Consider the following 20,418-nt stretch of genomic DNA (forward strand, 5'->3'; position numbering starts at 1 on the left):
TAAAGGAGTCAATATAATTAAGCGGGTGTTTATCCTTCAGTTTAAGCACAAGCATGTGTGGAGGAATGAATGAGCAAGTGACCGACCGTGCCTGATGTATTAGAACAGCGTTACAATATGCTGGTAAAAAAGAATAGCCTGCAGCTTATAGCAACTACACTAAAGGTAAAATGATTACTGAAAATTGATGATGCTGCTGAAGGTACGAGTAATGAAAGAATAAAAAGGTTGTCTTGGATCTCTAGTACATCAATGAATGTCAATGGGTTTTGATTTTAAAAGTATTAACTTTTTTCTGCCTCTGAAATTGTGGACTGGTTGAAAGACTTTAGTGGAGTTATGCAACTCTGGTGCAGTAAAATTTTTGACGTTTAGGTTAGGTTATAGCCAGTTCACGTGCCTAGAGAGCCCCACTGAATTATTCTGCTTTTTCTCTTTGTGGACATTTAATTGCTCATTCTATGTGATCTGGATGAATACACAATCTACTCTGTGCTGAAAAGAAAACTGCTTTGTTTACTTCCATGCATTTTCTTATATAACACACTACCATTGCTGCCCATTTCTCTGTCTGTTTGTCTGTCCAGGATTTTAAGTCACCTGTAGCTCGCAAACCGTTTGACCTATTTACCTGAAATTTAGTACACATATACTATGTGGCGTCTGCTATCCGCTTTTGGGGTGATGATAGACCTCCAAGGTTATTCCTTTTTTAATTTTTTATTCTATTTTATTGTGGAAGCAACTTTTAGCAGAGGGGCATGCATACAGGCACCGTTCTCATTCCTACCACCTTCACCGTCACTTCTTCTACCTCTTCATATCTTAAATCATTCTTGAGGCAGACTGAAGTCTTAAGTGCCAGCTTAAGTGAAAAATTAAGGAAAACGTACTAAGTAATTGCAACACAAAACACTGACTTAATTAGTTTTAACGTGAAAAGATGCCAACGAAAAAAAGAAGAAGCGGGCCACTAGGGTGGAGAAAACAAGAGCTGCTCAGGAAGCAGCAAGCGCATCAACCTCTGAGCAAATGATTGCTAAACGTACAGAGAAAGAGTAGGAAAACTATGAATGCTCAAATCAAGTGTATTCACTGCCCGTTATTGTGCAGTATTCCGTTACTGGTCTATTATAATAAAGCATAAAAGCCATATAATTATTATCATGAAACATTCTAAAAGCAACTAAGGTATAATAAACAGTAACAAGAAATTAAATTAAATGAAGAGTTGAACTATGAATTTAAATTCAATACTCAAATTTCAGAAGAAAGCAAACTATACTTGAAAAAGTTATTAAAACATGTAACACCTTAATGAGACCTTGATTTTAACATTTTAGGTGCATTCTAAACAAATTATTCAAACTACTTTACATTAATAAATAAAATAACATGCAACACTGTCTATAATTAATTTGGAAGAAAAATCCAGGGAAAAGGAGAAAGTAAATGCTACATAACAACGAAAGAATTAATTTTGTGCTGCCCTTAGGTAAATAAATGGCAAAGGTGTACTTGAAAGGACAGCTGAAAAAATACAACCAGGAGACGAACAAGAGGGAAAGTAACCAAAGTTTAGTTAAAAATGTTGGCAAGTTTAAAAGCAAAGGTCAAAATGATTGTTCTGCCAAAATTAAAACAAGTCAAACTTTAAAATCAAAACCAGCAATCAGAAAAGTCAAAACTCGAATAAATTACGAGGTAGTCCCTTTAGAGAGCTGTCCTAATAATAGAGTGGTGAATGAGTTACACTATACTTGTAGAGCAATGATGTCACATGCAACGTGACACAGGCCACACCCACAGCAATCGCTGAGCCAATTGTAGTTGAAAAAACTTCAATATGGGCTTGCAGAAAAATTTATAACATAGTAAATAAATAAAATTTAACACATACAGAAAATAATGCAGCAATAACACCCCATGTAATCATAATACATTTAAATTAAATGTACACAGTTTTTTCTTATTTAAAACATTACCACTTATGAGCCCAAAAGACTTGTAAATACCACTTAATCCTTCAGCAGGGCTGCAATGAGTCTGTCCAACTTACAGCGCCCTCCATAATGTTTGGGACAAATATACATTTTTCCTTGATTTACCACACTGCTCCACAGTTTGGAATTACAAATCCAACGATTCAGATTAAAGAGCACATTGCAGACTTTCATTTAAGGGTATTTGCATATATTTCATTTACACCATGTAGAAATTACAACACATTTTATACATGGTCTCCCCATTTCAGGGCACCATAATGTTTGAGACAATTGGCATAGGTGTTTGTGATTAGTCTGGTGTGTTGATCCAAATGTTCCGTTGCAGGAATGGGACAGTGTGCTATAAAAAATAGTGCTGTCTTTTGGATAAAACATAAAACCGAAGTCCTAACTCTGTGTGGTCATAAATGATCCATTGGCATTTTTTGAAAAGAACAGCGTGTTTTCCAATGTCCTGGCTAAATTGCCCATCACAGCCTTTTCATTCTGGAAACCTAAATCAACCTATGTCTGTTATTGGCTAACTGTCTGTCTTACTCCTTCTAGATATAATAGCTAATGTGTGGTGAACGTAATCACGCAAGCATGGCTGCCATTGCATCATCCAGGTGGATTCTACATATTAGTGGTGGTTGAAGTGGTTTCCCACTGTGTATGCAAAGTGCTTTGAGTAAGTTAAAAAAGCACTCTTAATAATGTAATTAATTATTATTATTATACTCAACCAGCAAAAAAGATTATATACAATGGGTAGGCATGTACAGACCAGTTAGGATAAATTTGAAATATGCAATAAAATTCCTTTTGTGCATTTTGTCGTTTGTTTCTCTCTTGTATGTATTTCCTAATTCTGATATTTCATAGTGACAATAATTTGAAATGTCTGTCATCAAGGTGAGCAATACATTTGGATTTGCCTCTTGCCCAAAACAGAAACCAAGTAAGACCAACTGAAGAGACCCCGATGAAGCAGATTGCTATGTAATGGAATTTCATATATGTTTTCTTTTAGAAGCAGCATCTACAGCAAGACACTAGGGAAGCAAGGTTTCACAACCACATACACGCCAATAGGTTCAGCTTGAGCAAATGGAAATTATTACAGAAGAATGCCGCAAGGTTGATCCCATTTGTAAGTCATTCTGACTGTAAGACTGATGCTTTGCCAGAACATCTTATGGAAGAAATCCCTGGTTCTACTGCAAGGAGAATCATTATGTTACAGAATTTTTTCATCCCTTGTTTCTTTACTATGGCATTTCTTCTTGCTAATGTTTACTGTTGCACCCTTCCTCCAAATCCTATGGATGAATAGCTCGCAAAACAACATGTTTCCAACAAGCAACAAACATGAATAACATGGGTAGACAACATGGGCCCTTTAGTCCCAAGAACAAAACATATTTGTACTTGTCTGCACCCAAAGTCTGCAAGCAAACAACAACCTGACCTACACAGCATCCCGAAAAGGCTGAGGTGAACTTTATGATGGGTTCCCAATTATACTATTCATTACAGTCTTCTTCTTTTGGCTGCTCCTCTTAGGGGTTGCCACAGCGAGTCATCTTCTTCCATATTGTCCTGTCTTCTGCATCTTGTTCTGTTATACCCACCACCTACATGTCTTCTCTCATCTCATCCGTAAACCTTAGCTTAGGCCTTCCTCTTTTCCTCTTGCCTGGCAGGCTCTATCGTTAGCATCCTTCTCCCAATATACCCAGCATCTCTCCTCTGCACATGTCCAAACCAACACAATCTCATCTCTCTGATTTTGACTCCCAACCTTCAAACCTGAGCTGACCCTCTAGTGTACTTGTTTCTAATCCTGTCCATTCTCGTCACACCCAATGCAAATCTTAGCATCTTTAACTGTGCCACCTCCAGCTCTGTCTTCTACTTTCTGGTCAGTGCCATCTCCTCCAACCTATATAACATTGCTGGTCTCACTACCATCCTGTAGACCTTCCCTTTCACTCTTGCTGATATCCGTCTGTCACAAATCACTCCTGACACTCTCCTCCACCCATTCCACCCTGCCTGCACTCTCTTTTTCACCTCTCTTCCACAATCTCCATTACTCTGAATTGTTGATCCCAAGTATTTAAACTCATCCACCTTCACCAACTCTACTCACTACATCATACAATTAATTACAATACTTTTTGCAATTTAATTATTTTGATTCAAGATTCAAGAATCTTTATTCATCACATGCATAGTTATATAGGACAACACGCAGTGAAATGCATCCTGATCCTATTATCAAAAAACTGTGCAAAGTTAGAAGGATATCAGTTAGATTAACAAAAAGTCATAGATTGAAAGATAAAAATATAATAGAACATAAATAAATAAGTAAAATTAAGTGAAATAAAGTAGAATTAAGTGTTAAGGTGCAACAGTGCAGTGATTATTGTGCAAAACCAAAGTTAGACAGGTGCATAGTTAAAGGACAGACCAATTCCAAAACAAGGAAAGGGTAGAACTGTGGTGGTCTGGCACCCCGTCCAGGGTTTGTTTCCTGCCTTGTGCCCTGTGTTGGCTGGGATTGGCTCCAGCAGAACCCTGTGACCCTGTAGTTAGGATATAGCGGGTTGGATAATGAATGGATGGATGGATGGTAGATGTCATGGTACAATTACTGTCCAGTCTAAGTATGTGGAGGGTCATGGATGAGATGGCTTGAGGATAGAAATTCCTTCTGAGTCTCTCTGTCCTGGCCAGGATGCTACAAAACCTTTTGGCTGATTTTATCAGATGAAATAGGCTATTGCTAGGATAAGGTGAGTCTTTCATAATCCTGCGAGCTCTGGTCCTGCATCTTCTGATGTAAATGTCCTGCATAGATGGTAGAGCTGACCTGCAGCAGCATTCTGTTGCACGGATCACTCTCTGTAGGGCTTTATGGTCCTGGACACAGCAGTTTCCAAGACATGATATAATGTTCTGTGTCAGGATACTTTCCACAGCGCCAGAGTAGAAACTCTTTAGAATCCCTGAAGAGACCCCAAACTTCCTAAGTTGTCTGAGATGGTAGAGTCTCTGCTTTGCCCTTTTGGTCTGAACTTGGATGTGTTCAGACTATGTCAGGTCCTCAGAGATGTGAACCCCCAGGTATTTAAAACTGTTCACCCTTGCCACTGGAGTCTACTATCTCCTACTGAAGTCTACTACCAGCTCCTTGGTTTTGCTGACGTTGAGCTGGAGGCAGTTTTCCTGACACCACAATGTCAGGTTCGCAACTTCACCCATGTAGGCCATCTCATCGTTGTTTGCGATGAAGTCCAGTACCACCGCGTCATCTGCAAACTTCACGATTGTGTTGGAGGAATACATGGCTGTGCAGTCATGGGTGTAGAGGGAGTAAAGCAGGGGGCTAAGAACACACCCTTGTGGAGCTCCTGTGTTGATGGTGATGCTGTTGGAAACACATTTACCAACCCTCACTGCCTGTGATTTGCCTGTGAGGAAGTCCAGCACCCACGCACACAAGCAGTTGTTGAGTCCTTTGTCCCTCAGTTTCGCAAACAGTCTACAGGGTATTATTGTATTGAATGCTGAACTATAGTCAATGAACAACAATCTCACATAGTTCCCCTGTTTCTTGTCCACATGACTGAGGGTGGTGTGCAGTACGTGGGAAATGGCATCCTCCGTCGATCTGTTAGGATGGTAGGTGAACAGGAGTGGGTCAACAGTGCTTGGGACGGAGGATGAGATGATGTTTTTCAGTAGCCTCTCGAACACCTTCATGACTACTGATGTCAGTGCAACAGGTCGGTAGTCATTCAGGCACGTGGGCTTATTGTTCTTTTGAACAGGAACGATAGTGGATCTTTGGAAGCACATAGGAACCACAGACTGTGCTAGAGACTTGTTGAAGATGGTGGTGAGTACTGCAGCTAGCTGGTCGGCGCAGCAACGCAGCAGGTATCCAGAAATGCCGCCTGGTCCCGCTGCTTTCCTAATGTTTACTCGCTTCAGTGCTGCACACACATCGCGCTCTGCAGTGCTGCTGACATCACCGTCCTCTGTAGTCAGGCAGTAGTTAGCGTCATCTGCGTAACCAGCCTCAAAACAGGCATAAAACGCGTTGAGTTTGTTAGCAAATGCAGAGTATGTGCTTACCATCGCATGAGATTTTCTTTTGTAGTCCGTGATGGTCTAGACGTAGCAGTCAGGAAGGCCTCTGAACGTGGCCACGCCGTCTCTCTCTCATCTCTGAATAAATGACTTCCATCTCCATGTAAGTCAAAGAAGGACATGGTTTGCTTCTATAAATGAATATTATTTTAAAGTATACGGCAGAAAAGTTGAAAACCTGAAACCTAATGTAGTTATATTCTTAATGGAAAGTGGAGGTTAGCTGATTAATTCATATGTAAATTTCTTTAGTGAAAACTTAGATTATCGTTAGAAACTGAGGATGGAAGTTCTGTATCTCTCAATTAGTTTACAGATTTATCCCTTCATTATTTTACACAGCTGCTTCCTCCTGGTAAGATGTATTAACAATGAGTACAAAGTGGGATTATCCAGTCCATTTACCCAGCACACACACCACCCACTGCCTCCATACAAAAGCATCCAGGGGTGTATTAGTAAGTCAAGTCAACCTAACATAATGTATCTGCTTCAAGTTATGCTTAAAAAATTTTCATAATCAACTTTCTAAATTCACTTTTTTTTTGTAGTAGTAAAGAAATTAGCACAGGTGACCAAAACCTTATGGAAACATCAAGAATATTACTACTATAAAACAATCTCTCCATTAAATGAGTTACATAATGTTGGATAAACTAGTACAATAGAAACAAACACTTTATTGAAGGGTTTCTGTTAATGGATTGCATGCAGCACACTCATTTCTGCTTAACTGATGGAGTCAAGCCACAAAATGATTTACGATGCTGTTTTTCATAAATGTGATATGAAGAGGACTGGACAGTGCTTCTGAGTGAGTAAAAGTAATTAGCAACATTTGTTTTTTTATTGGTAGACATTTATTCAAATCCACTGTATACTGAGGCTGTCATCATTTTAGGCTTTGATGTTAATGGAGAGTTGATATTTTTAGTAGCTGTGAATAAATCAGCTTTAAATCACCTGTGTAACATCACTGAATACCATTTTAAAACAGAGTTCTGCTGCAGTCTTTTTTGTACGACCACCACCACCAAGGAATATAGCTTGTTCAACAGTAAGCTGCTCAAGTGAATTAATAATAGTACTCTCAGTAATAGAAAAATACAAATGTCATATACAAAAAAACACTTATTTGCATAGTACTTTTAAAATATCCGATTAACCAATGGCACTATGACTGAGGCCTGTTGACTTAAAAAAAACACCCGGTTGAAGCTGAGTAACACTACTAATTGTGAATAAAACCAAAAACAGTCAAATTGGGTGCAATTCTTTATTTTGTCGATATTTCCAAAATCAATCAGTTCACTTTTGTTTTCATTAAGCTGACCAAAGCTCTCTGTCATCTTGATTTTGATCTAAATAATACACTAAGTAAGGGACTCAGTTTGTTGAGGTCAAAGAGAGATAAAGTTGAATATTTTCTGCATAGCATTGATACATAATAATGTGCTTCATCCTTTAAGGATTTGGCAAGGGAAGCATATAAAGAGAGAACAATATAGGGCCCAAGACAGACCCCTGAGGAACTCCACAAAAACCAATCACCAGTTTTAACAGAGGAAGAACTGTCTTTGAGAGATGATGTAAACCACTTCATGGCTGTCACAACAAAAGAAAATGATCAGCTTACAATTGGCTGTTTAATTTGGCACCCGTGCCATCCTCACACTTTAGCAGTGTTTGCTTACCCCTCATTTGGCTTCGAATGCCTTTGCAATTTAGCTGCTTAGAGACCCCTGATTCCCTCCCCTTTATATCTGCCTATATTTACATGAAGGTAAAAAGAACATACAGAAAGTTCAGCAGTGCAGAAGCTAGCAACTGATGCCAGTTATTTGAAAAATGAAGTACTAGATTTATCTTTACAATTTCTTGCATTGTCAACTGAAATTCCCATGTGCCAAAATTATAAATGATGTTTAAAGTTAGAAATAAATGAGAATTAGAGAGAAAAGGTAAACATACCAATGAACAACATCACCAATTGGCAAGAGAAGTTAAACACTTTGCCATAGGAGAGAGAAATCAGTTTTTGTACTACGTGTCTACAATTTTGGCTTGTTTCAAAGACAGCTCATGCAAACTCTTTGGCTGGAGAATTTGGCAGAGCACACATTACAGGATTGACTTGTCAAATAAATAATTATGAATTGTGGCTCTCTGCCTACTTTGGACTGTAAAATTACATTGCATGAACAATCATTTTTCAGCCCAATACCCATAGTTTGCATAAAAACACAACACATCATGATGATGAAAAGTAAATGATGTAACATAACATTAACATGTTTCATGTAAAAGCTCTACTGTCTAAATGACATATTACAGCAGTGCGCCTCCTACCCATTTCATCATTGAAGGAATCCTAAAAACACTAAAAGGAATGTAAGATTGCTCATTTGTAAAAATAATGGTCAAAAAATATGATAAGACATATCAGTGACTTAACTAAATGCAGTTACATAAATGCATTTCATAGTTATTACAAAACTACTTAATGATTAAGAGCCAGAACTGGTCTGTTAGCAATGACAAATATGAATTCTAAGACAACTGGGCTCCATAAATATTGTTTGTGCAATGGGAGCTGATGCAGGAAGTCATGCAAAATGCATACATTTCTCTAAAACAGAGTGTTTTCAGTAGTGAACAAGAAAGAAATTTTACAGATTAAGGACCTTAAAAGTGCATTTTTAATAGCTCTGTGCTGTGCTCCTTGGGTTTATCATTCTTTAAAATGCAGCATTTTTTCAAGTGAATTCAACTTACCTGTTCAGATATTCAGTCAGCATTTACCAATATCATATTTATGGCTCAGGGGCTCTAGTACCTTTACAGGTACAGTAATTAAATGTATGTCAGTGTCATAATTTAAAACTAAAGTTGTTGTAACAGTGTTGTCATGTATACAGTGTACAGTGATATTTGTACTTGCACATCTGAGGGAAATCTACATCAGATCTAACATTTTGGAAAAAATGTCTACAAACTTTTTTTTAAAGAATTATCAGGTTCCAGACATTTAAGGAGTAAATCAAACTTGCATTGTACCTTTGGATTAAAAGTATTATAAACATCTATTAAATTCACAATTTAAGGAGTGGTAGTGATAGGTTTACATACCCTGGAAGAATTTGTAAGATGTGTGCAATATCCATCCATCCATCCATTATCCAACCCGCTATACAGTATTTCTTAAACTCGGTCCTAGGGACCTCCTGTGGCTGCAGGTTTTTGTTCCAACCAGCTTCTGTTTTTAATTGAACTCCTGGGCTAATTAAGTGAACTGAAATCCCCAAGTTCTGTGTTTAGGGAACAATATATTAATTAGAAAACTAAGTTTGCTAAAAAAAAATATATATATATTAAAATGTACCAAGCAGTTATATAGGAGTAATGTATTTTCTTTCTTTATAACAGTATTTTCATCTTGATTTTCATTCTACTTTTCAAGGTGTTCTAATTGTTTAATTAATCCATTACTTACTAATTAGTGGGTCTGACGCTAAAGTAGTTGCAGCCTTTGATTATTCAGTGGTGTTTGCCAGTGTGTCTGATCTGCTCGTTTTAAGTTGTCATTATTAAGATACAATAAAGGTGGAAAAACTACACAGATAAAAGGCAAAGTATAATGAAATCCACAAAAGAGAGTTAAGCATTTAAATCTATAGCAAAAGCAGAAATTTTTATAAATGTAAAAATCATGCTGGTATGCTTTTCTGAATGTCGAATAAAAGAAAAATAATACTAGCTAATTAAATGAGCTCAGAGTATCAGGTGTTGTCACTGATTAGGAATGTGGTTGGAGCAAAAACCTGCAGCCACAGGGGGTCCCCAGGACCGAGTTTGAGAAACACTGCGCTATAACCTATCTGCAGGGTCACGGGGGTCCTCTGGAGCCAATCCCAGCCAACACAGAGCGGAAGGCAGGAAACATACCCCAGGCAGGGCGCCAACCCACCGCAATGTGTGCAATACTTTAAAAAAAAGATGACTGATCAGGCAAAAGACATTTCATTTACTTTTTACGGAATCCAAATTGAACTATAAGGCACCATTGAACAGCTCAACCATTAAAACACAGTAATCAGGAAAACAATGAGATTGTCCCTGTTCAGATATCTGCATATCCTTAGTTCTTAGTACTGTTTATTGCCCTCTTTAGTATCAATGATGGCATGCAGTCTTTTATGATAATCGTGGATGTGGTCCTTGATTTTCTCAGGTTGCAGAGCTGCCCATTCTTCTTGGCAAAAAGCCTCCAGGTCCTGTAAATTCTTTGGTTGCCTTGCAAGAACTGCAAGTTTGAGATCATCCCAAAGTGGCTCACTGAAATTGTGGTCAGGAGACTGTGATGGCCACTCAAGCACCTTCACTTGTTTAAACTGTAGCCTTCAAAGGGTCAGCCTAGCCTTATGTTTTGGATCATTGTCATGTTGGAAAATCCAGGTGCATCCCATATACATCTTCCACACTAAAGAATGCAAGTTGTCCTCTAATATTATTCTGTAACATGCTGCATTCATCTTGCCATCAATTTTCACTAAGTTAGCTGTACTGCTATAGCTCACACACCCCCAGAACATCAGAGATCCACCTCCATGCTTCATAGCAGAGGTGGTGTACTTTTTGTCATGGACATTGTTGCATCCTCTCCAAACATAGCGTTTATGGTTGTGATCATAAAGTTCAATTTTGGTGTCATCTCTCCAATGGACTTTGTTCCAGAAGTTTTGAGGCTTGTCTAGATGCTGTTTAGCACATTGTTAAATGTGTTGTTTGTGGTGTTGGCACAGCAAAGGCCTTTTTTCTTGCAACTCAATCGTGCAGCCCATTTTTGTTCAAGCACCTCCTTATTGTGCATCTTGAAATAGTAACACTACTTCTTTGCAGAGGAGCCTATATCTCAGGTGAAGTGGCGTGTGGGTTTTTCTTGGCATCTCGACAAATGATCCTGGAAGTTGTGGCTGAAATCTTGGTTGGTCTACTTGACCATGGCTTGGTAACAACAGAACCCCTAACTTTCCACTTTGTTTTTTTTATTCAGAGTCTGTACGCTACTGACTGGCATTTCCAGATCTCTGGATATCTTTTTATATCCTTTTACTGATTTATACAAATCAACACCCTTTTCTTGCTGGTCCTTTGACGGTTCTTTTGCTTTCACCTTGGCTTGGTATCCAGCAAAGTCAGTGCAGCTCTACATGAATTTAAACTGACTGTTTATACACAGATACTGATTACAATCCAAGAGGTTAAAGTGTGTTTAAAATCCCCCTTAATTACCCTTAATTTGAAATTGTGTGTGTATTATCAGCCCCAACATTCAAGGGTATATAAACTTTTGATCAGGCCCATTTGGGTAATTTCATTTATAGTTTCAGTATGATTTAAAAAGAGCACACATACATTATTATGACGTAATAAATTACCTTGCCTGAGCACACTCCTTAATTAAAAGGAAAGCTTTCTGTGTGTTTACTTATATTTTCCAAACAATGGCCAATATTTCACAAATTCTGCTAAGGTATGTAAACTTATGTAAACTGTTTGTACCTAACTGTTTGTGTGGTTTACAGCATAAATAATTCACGCACTATTGTTCGGAGTAACACTACATCCATTCATTTGTGAACTCTAATAATCCATTTCATAATTACTATTTGAATTGCAGGAGTGTCTTGTCCCTGTTTTGATTTTCAATGAGTTTTTCATTTTCTTCTGCTCCCTCATTCCCTTGTTCTGAGTATGTTTACCAGTTACTCCCTGTCCCTTCATGCTTCTTATCATCCTAATTTTATAGGGGTGAGGCCACCATTACAACTGTGTCTCTAAGGTGTTTTCAATAGAGAAATACTCAGAGTAACATTCATGCATTAATGTATAATGTAATGACACCAGTGGCATTACTAGAATGTCATCTTGGGGTGGGCATTTGGATATTATGGATGGCAAAAAAAAGCCAAAATAAAATAAAGTTTTATTTTTACAGATTTGTCATTGAATAGGGAAACAGCTTCACAATAGGCACACCCATGACTGACACTGACAGCGGCCATAGTCTTAGTGCACAAAGAGATGACCAATTATGTAAGCTTTCTATATATGATACAATATTTTATATAAAGTATAATGCAGGTTAGGTTAACCGGAAATTTAAAACATGCTTTTTTTTTGAACTTCTTCAGTGTTTGGAATATTCTGCGTTAAGGCTATGTTACATTACCCAAATTTTCCAATGATTTTCAGTCATAGCCTTCATTTACATAATCTTAGCAAGTCAGAGCTACTTGGCAGCATGATCTTATGACATATCCAGAGATTCACTCCTATTAATGTGTGCCTTGCTCTGATAAAATAAGACAGTTTTGATTTTGTCTGACAACCACTGAATGTTCATCTGGATGTACAGTGCATAGAAAGCAGTGACAAGGAACAGCGGTGTTTTGGACATCACAAACAAACAAATGAGGAGTTCATCTATACTTGAAGTATCTTATTTTACATACCTGTTAACCCTTTGTATGGTGCAAGATCTATTAGGCATGCTACTGGCTGTCAGAAAAAAGACAAGCAGGACTATACTAGAAGGATGGCATTCACATGGTAAATATGGCAGGGGCAGTAGTTTTCAGTTGTTTAAATTGATATGGTCTGGCAAAGCGATCAGCAACTGTGGTCAGCAAATCAAACATACCATATATCTAATTTTCCTACCACATCCCAAAGACAGGCATGTTAGATTAATTGCTTATTCCACACTGGCCCTGCGTAAGTATGTGCATGACTGGGGCATGTGATGGATTGGTGTTCTCTTCAGGGTCGTTTTCTACCTGCACTGAGTGCTGCTCCAATATGCTACAGCCCCCTGTTACCCAGAATTGGATTAAGCAGGTCTGATACTGTTAGATTATGCTTTTTTTATACCTCAAATTGCAATAAGAAATCAATGAGTAAATGATGTAATTATACTTTTGCTAGTAAATCACAAATATAGTTATAATCATTCACAAGCAACAGCCAGATTTCAGCGTTAATAATAATAAAAAAAATCTTTTTCTATCTAGTAATCACTGGGGTTGCCTTTACTTCATGTTAAACATCTACAGCATTTTCATAGCCATTATTCACATTCACATTCTGCCAGATGTGGCTATAGCAAACCATCAGGGATCATAGGTGCAAACAAATTCCAAACCCATGTTGTTTGAAGCTGTAGGTGATTATTTCAGTACAATACTTTTCAGTCTTTTATTTATTTGCTGTTTTTTTCCCAAAATACTCTCATTGAGGGTAACTAGAGCAGCCAAAAGAAGAAGAACGGGGTCTGACAAATCAGACAAGCAAGATTGCATTGGTTTGGACATGTGCAGAAGACAGATTCTGAGTATATTGAGAGAAGGATGTTATGGATAGATCTGCCAAATAAGAGGAAAAGAGGAAGACCTAAGAGAAGATTTATGGATGTGGTGAGAGAGGATATGCAGGTGATGGGTGTGACTAAGCAAGATGTAGAGGACAGGAAGATATGGAAGAAGATGATCCGCTGTGGCAACCCCTAACAGGAGCAGCTGAAAGAAGAAGAAGACTCTCATTGACTATGAAAACATAACTGCATGCTCATAAAGATCTCTTTGCTTTGTCACACTTGCACACCTGGGGACCATCTTCCTGGCTCTGATGAGGTAAGCGATACCACCCAGTCCAGATCTGAAGTTCGAGGAGGTTGCCTAGTGCTCCCCATGCTCCACCCAGATTGACCACTCCTTTTTCGAAGTAGCTGCCATAATGATTGAAGAGACCAGGAAGACTGCATTAGTACTCAACCCTGTATTGGCGTAGATGGAGCTCCTGACCAAGCATTATCACCTGACTGCAGAAGATATTGGCTATAGAAAGCCTTTTCTCTTGTACCCAGGGCAATATTTTTGCTTTATTTTATGGACTTATTAAAAGGGGAAACATGGCTTGTGCCGTGACATTCCTTTTTTTGTTGCTGTGGGTCTGTACTTAAGTCTCAGCTTTCTTTAACTAAATGCAAAGGATTGCATTATTTCTGCTCTGATTTCATATGATATAATATTGCTTTCATTTTTAACAATTATTTTTTCTTCTTTACAAAATATATTTTTGATCTTGTTTATATAATAGTAAAGTACCTTCTCACCTTCTAAAAATAAGGTTGAAGAGCCCTGACCAAAAGGTGCAACTCCACTAAAGGATCATCCATCTATCCACCCATTTTATTTCCCACAATTAAAAAAAAAAAAATGTCTGCTGCAGTATTATGCACTTATTTCCATTAGCAGATTACCAATACTCATTGAGCCATTTATCGAAACAAACATGTAAACTGCCTTATAAGCCTGTTTTGAAATATTACACCATCCAAACAATAATATAGTCCCCTTATGAGAAACTATTTTGAGTGGATTAAATTGGATTCATAATGGATAAATGGACAACGAAAAAAGTACTCAACTCGCCAGTAGCCATTTTTGTAAGTCCAGTAGATGAGATTACAAAGTGGTCTTAGTAGGCCCTCATTTTTAAATAAATAAAGAAAAATAGATAAGCGATTACTACTAAAAATAATTGTGATCTCAATTTAGGACCCTCTAGTAACAAAATGCAAACACTCCTGACTTTATTATAGGATTCTCATAAATAAGATATATAGTTTGTTGAATTCTGTTCCGGGTCATGGGCAACATTGGTCATTGGTAGGGTACAGTTATGTGCATGTCCATGCCCACTCACTCATTTAAATTTAAATTGGTGCCAAAACATAAGATTCTGAAACGTGGAGAGAAAACTGAAATGTACAGAGAAAAAGTCTTTCAAACAGGACGGGAGCATTATAGTGAGCAGAATGTTCTGATCCCGGGAACTGAAGCACCATATTGGGCACGAAAGAATAAAAAATATCATCAAAAGTCTGTCTCACATCAAGTCTTAGATAGCTTGTACCTGGTTCTTTACTAAATTTTATTTAAAATTTACCTATTTTAACTATTGCTTCTTACTCATTTAAAAAGGAAGGCTCGTGTGAAGTTAATACACAGTACCCTCCATAAGGTTTGGGATAAAGGCACATTTTTAATTGATTCACCATTCTGCTCCACAGTTTAAGATTACAAATCAAACAATTCAAAAGTGATTAAAGTGCACATTGGAGACTTTCATTTGGGGGTATCTGCATTCATTTTGGTCAAACCGTGTAGTAATGACAACACTTTTAATTCACGGTCCCCCATCTTCAGAGAACCATAATGTTTGAGACAATTGGCGTCACAGGTGTTTGTGAGTATTCAAGTGTGTTTTGTTGCTTCATTAGTGCAGTCCCAAGATTCTTAGGCTTGCATCTACCTACAGACTACCTTTAGAGTCTATGCTTGCCACTGTTCATGAGAGTCAAGGAAGCCATTATGAGGCTAAAAAACAAGAATAAAACCATTAGATACATTGGTAAACCTTCGAATTACCTAAATCAACTGTCTGGAATATCATTATGAAGAAAAATACACACTGGTGAGCTTAGTAATTACAAAGGTACTGGTAGGCAAAGGAAGACCTCCACTGCTGATGACAGAACGCCTGTCTGACAGATCAGCAGACAGATGTATATGTGTCAGAAATGCCTATCCGCAGAAGACTTCAAGAACAGAAATAGAGGCCACACTGCAAGATGCAAACCATTAGTTAGCCACAAAAACAGGGTGGCACATTACAGTTTGCAAAAAAAGTACTTCAAAGAAAAAATTCTTGTGGACAGACGAGACAAAGATGAACCTTTATGAGAGTGATGGCAAGAGCAAAGTGTGGATACAAAAAAGGAACTGCTCAAGATCCAAAGCATACAACCTCATCTCCCAAACATTAGCTGGGGTGTTATGGCTTGAGCATGTATGACCACCACAAGTACTGGCAAACTTATCTTCATTGATGATGTAACTGCAGACAGGAGTTGCACACTGAACTGTGAAGTGTATAGAAATATCTTATCTTCTTAGGTTCCACTAAATGGCTCCAAACAAATTGGATTACACTTCATCTTACAATAAGATAATGATTCCAAATATACTGCTAAGTCAACACAGGAGTTTTGAGCTTGCCTTTTATTTCCTGAAGAGAAAAATTAAGATTACAAGCCCCTGAAACAAGCAGTAGCTGAAGGTGGCTGTATTAGAGACTTGACAGAGCATCACCACAAAAGATAATCATCAGCTGTTTGATGTCTATGAGACGAGACGAGACATTTTCAGACAGATAATTTCAAGTCCTGCAAGATGATACTTTGTGCCAAGAGAAGAATGGAAAACCTAACAGGTCAAGAGCGGGGGCGGAAATAAAAGACAAAGTAGAAGAAGAAAAGACAAAGAGTAGAAGACAAAGTAGAACGTCGTAAAGAGGTTCAAAAACGTTGCAATACACATGCAGAGCAGATTAGAGATTATGAAAGTACTAAAATTTGAAAGTCTCAAAACCTTGATAGTAAAGATCACGCTAACAAATGGAAATTATTACTCTGTGAAATAACGGAAAAGCAAAAAGAGATCGAATATATGGACATAGGTATCCGCGAGAAATAAAAGATTTGTTATTTGGTGAAAGTGAAATCCACAAACACTACAGGCAAAATATCCAAGTCTGCAATAATCTGTTCATGTTTGCATCATTCAACGCTCAAAATGTAGATTTACATGATTCAGGACCATACGCTATGAGAATCTACGGTCCCGCAACAATTAAAGCTACTACAAGTTTAATTTCAAAGAAACCACAATTTGGTCAGGTTTATATTTATGATCAAAAAGAAGCAATGCAATATAGAATCAAAAGAGTTAAATGATCGGACATATTAGAAATTCTACAGCCAATAATGGATACAAATCCATATGTCCAAAAGTATTGCACTTTACATGAAATTTATCTGAAAACCACAGACAAAGAAGTTTTCTTGGATTTCAATATGAATCTGAAAGATCACACGCGCATATATAATGAACCAACATGTGACAAATTGTCAGCGATTAATAGTTTCAAAAGTTTCAGAGCTGATATTCATGTTTATCCAAAAGCACAGCATACTTTGTCATAAGTGGCAGATCCGGGAAATGATGAGCGAATAGGGCCCACATGGGGGTTGGCGAGCGAAGCAAGCAGGGGGCAGAGCTCCCTTGTATTAAATATGACTGCTTTACTGTACCCACTATTGCTGTGTTCTTAACATTATGGTGCCCCGAAATTGGACCGTGTATAAAAAGTGTTGTCATTTCTACATGGTGTGAATGAAATGCATAAAAACACCCTTAAATTAAAGTCCGCAATGTGTACTTCAGTCACGTCTGAATTGTGTCATTTGTAATTTTAAACTGGTGAAGCAGAGAGGTAAATCACGGAATAATGTGAGTTTGTCCCAGACATTATGGAAGGCTTTGTACATGCAGATGAAGTACCAGTGACTTAAATAACACTTTTATTAAACATCAGGAGATAATACTGTAGTGCTGCTATGTCAGTAGTACTGGAAGAGAAAATCTGTGAACAATGGTATATTTAAATAACACTTATCTTAACAACTGAATGATAAAAACAATTCAAACAGCTATCTAGCCAAGATAAATATGCTTGAAAGGATCACTGGCCAAGAGTATTTCCTTCTTGTGAATATGAATAAAAACATGCCTGTTCCTTTGAAGACAGTATGTATTGAGCTGTTCACAAGCCTTGTTATCTTCTTCATCATAGGATTATTTTGACTTTGTCAAACCCCCTACTAGGCAATTCTGAATATGTGATAATTGTTTTGAATTTCAGCCAGACAGTCATTTATCTTTTGCTTTTTTGACAAAAGTATTAATCACTTGCTGGCTTTAAAACTCATAGAGTGACATACAGTACCTTTGGAACATCTGGAATTCATTCTGCCTGCCAGTGATTTCATAAAATGTTAACTGGGTTGTTTAGTTCTTTCTGATTAACCTGCTAGAGAATGCAGATATGAAAAGCATCCAGTGCTGGCTTACTTAATGTTTTCTTTTCGGACTAGACTAAAACATATGGATTCCACACAGAGCTAGTGAAGCAGTGTATATGTGTTTAAAATGAAAATGCATCCATTCATCTGTTATCATGGTTGTTGGGGTAGGAGCCTATTCCAGCATTACTAGGCACAAGGCAGGAATGAACTCTAAATAGGGAAAAAAACATCGCAGAGCATTTTAACACAATCACACACCCACAGATATTCAAACCACTTTAATTTAGAGCCATCGGACAACCTAACCTGTGTGTCTTTAAGATCTGCACACTGACATGAAAGAGACACCATCACAAAGATAGGAACAAAATATAAACTCCTCTCAGGCAGCAACTGGACCAGAATTAGCCAGAATGGCTATGAAAGTACTCTTCAGGAACTTTGAGGCAGCAGCAGGAGCTTCTGTGTCTCTTTCCACAAGTACAAAGTTACATACTGAAAATAAATGCATTAGTCCAAACAGATCTTTGTAATTAGATATACAGTATATCTTCAGTTGTGGGTATATAATTTGTTGTTTAATTTACACCAAGACAAGTAACATTAATCCACTTACTGATTGTACAAATTACAATTATAGAGTTGTAGAACGCCGTGCCATCATCATCAGGTGCAACTCCTCCGGTCTTTTAGCCTCAGGGATATGGCCTCCACTTCCTAACTCTGCATCATGTCTGCAGAGTATTTGCATATTCTTGTGTGTGATGGAGTAGTGGTTAGCTTTGCATTCTCTGAGATCAAGTGACCTGGGTTTGATTCAAGGTCCTGTCATTGTCAGGGTGGGTATGCACATCTTTCGTTTGCACACATGGGCTTTGTTAGGGGACTGTTTTTTCTTCTCAAAGAAATATATGATATGAAATGATGATCTGTATCATGTAATATGACTTAGTGTATGGGCCTTCATGCAATAGACTGACTTTTATACAAAACCTACTGTATTAACCACTTTTGGTGTCAGGAAATACATCTGGCTGTAAAAATCACGTTGAAACCTATAAAACATCAACCCCACGTAGAAGTGGGAAAAAATGAAGTGGAAGAAGAAGAAAAAGAAGTCAGTATTGTCAAGACGGGTTCTGGGTGTGTTGAAAATGCTGATTGATAAAAAAAAACAGTTATTATTATAAACTAGACAAAGTGCCCAGCATTGAACAGGTATATTTGTATAAAGGGTTAAGGAGGAGGAGGAGGTAGAGGTTGGGAGCATGCACTGATTACAGCTCATTGCTGCACCCACCACATGACAAACCACCCAGATATTGACCCGAGTGCAACAAGTGACACTTCAGCGCCACACTGCAACAGTGTGACTTTTTTATAGTGGCTGGAGTACCAGTTCTGCAACCAACCCCCACGTTTTCCCTGCAAGTTGGAGGACCTGCTTGCAGGGCTGGATGCAGGTTAACGTCATACACAGGACGAAGTAATTACAGATTAAGAGCTTTGATCAAGGAAAGACAAAAAATATTTCTCTATGTTGTAAATGTGTATCTTTTTATTATTTCTGGCTAAAATGAAAGTGGCAAATCCATTAGGTACACCAGTGGCTTTCCACCTTTTCATGTAGTGGGCCATTTTTATTGTAATAAATACTTGGGAAACGAAGGACGTAATAGCAGTTTCTTGAGTGTAGCGGGGATCCTCATTGGAATTATGACCTAGGGAGGTGTTTCTTGGAGTTTCCAGCAGCTTATGAACAGCTTAGGAACTGAGTGGTATGATCATTTAGCTAAACATGACAGCATATTAGTAAGTGCCAAGCAGACCAGTGATATTTCTTAGACCAGACTTCATATTACTGTGTGTTTCTTCTAGATGGAATATTATAAGTGAAAAGTGGACAAGAGACATTTCTTTGACACTGTTTCATGGACTATAAGTGTTGTTAAAATTGCCACACCTGACATTTTGCGGACCATTAAATGTAAGCCATTTCAGAGGGCAGGGATGGTAGTAAGGTTACTAACCATACAGAAATTTACTGACAGTTCACCCAAAATATGTAAAATTGAAGTCCGATTGTAATTATGTAAATACTTTGGACTGCTCGTAAAAGGTCACCAATTTATTTTCTAGTGAAGCAACAACAAAGCTCACAGCCACAGCTTGTGGCAGCTTACACTGAATCTTTAAAGCTCTCTTGCTAAGTATGTATTCCTTGAGCTATTCCAGCCACTATCTAAGACACAGCCCTTTCTTCACTTTGAGTGGTGCTCA

The 20,418-nt window shown here is 37.9% G+C and overlaps 2 protein-coding genes across 2 annotated transcripts in view; both read right to left on the reverse strand.

Moving 5' to 3' along the window:
- dlc1 (DLC1 Rho GTPase activating protein) overlaps window positions 1-20,418 on the reverse strand; it is a 166,891-nt gene that overhangs the window by 132,082 nt on the left and 14,391 nt on the right. The window lies entirely within an intron of this gene.
- Window positions 1-20,418, reverse strand: part of LOC120527467 (rho GTPase-activating protein 7-like) — a 349,930-nt gene that overhangs the window by 35,661 nt on the left and 293,851 nt on the right. The gene's annotated exons all lie outside the window — the stretch shown is intronic.

The sequence above is a fragment of the Polypterus senegalus genome, chromosome 4 (assembly GCF_016835505.1).
Source record: "Polypterus senegalus isolate Bchr_013 chromosome 4, ASM1683550v1, whole genome shotgun sequence".
NCBI classification, from domain to species: domain Eukaryota; kingdom Metazoa; phylum Chordata; class Cladistia; order Polypteriformes; family Polypteridae; genus Polypterus; species Polypterus senegalus.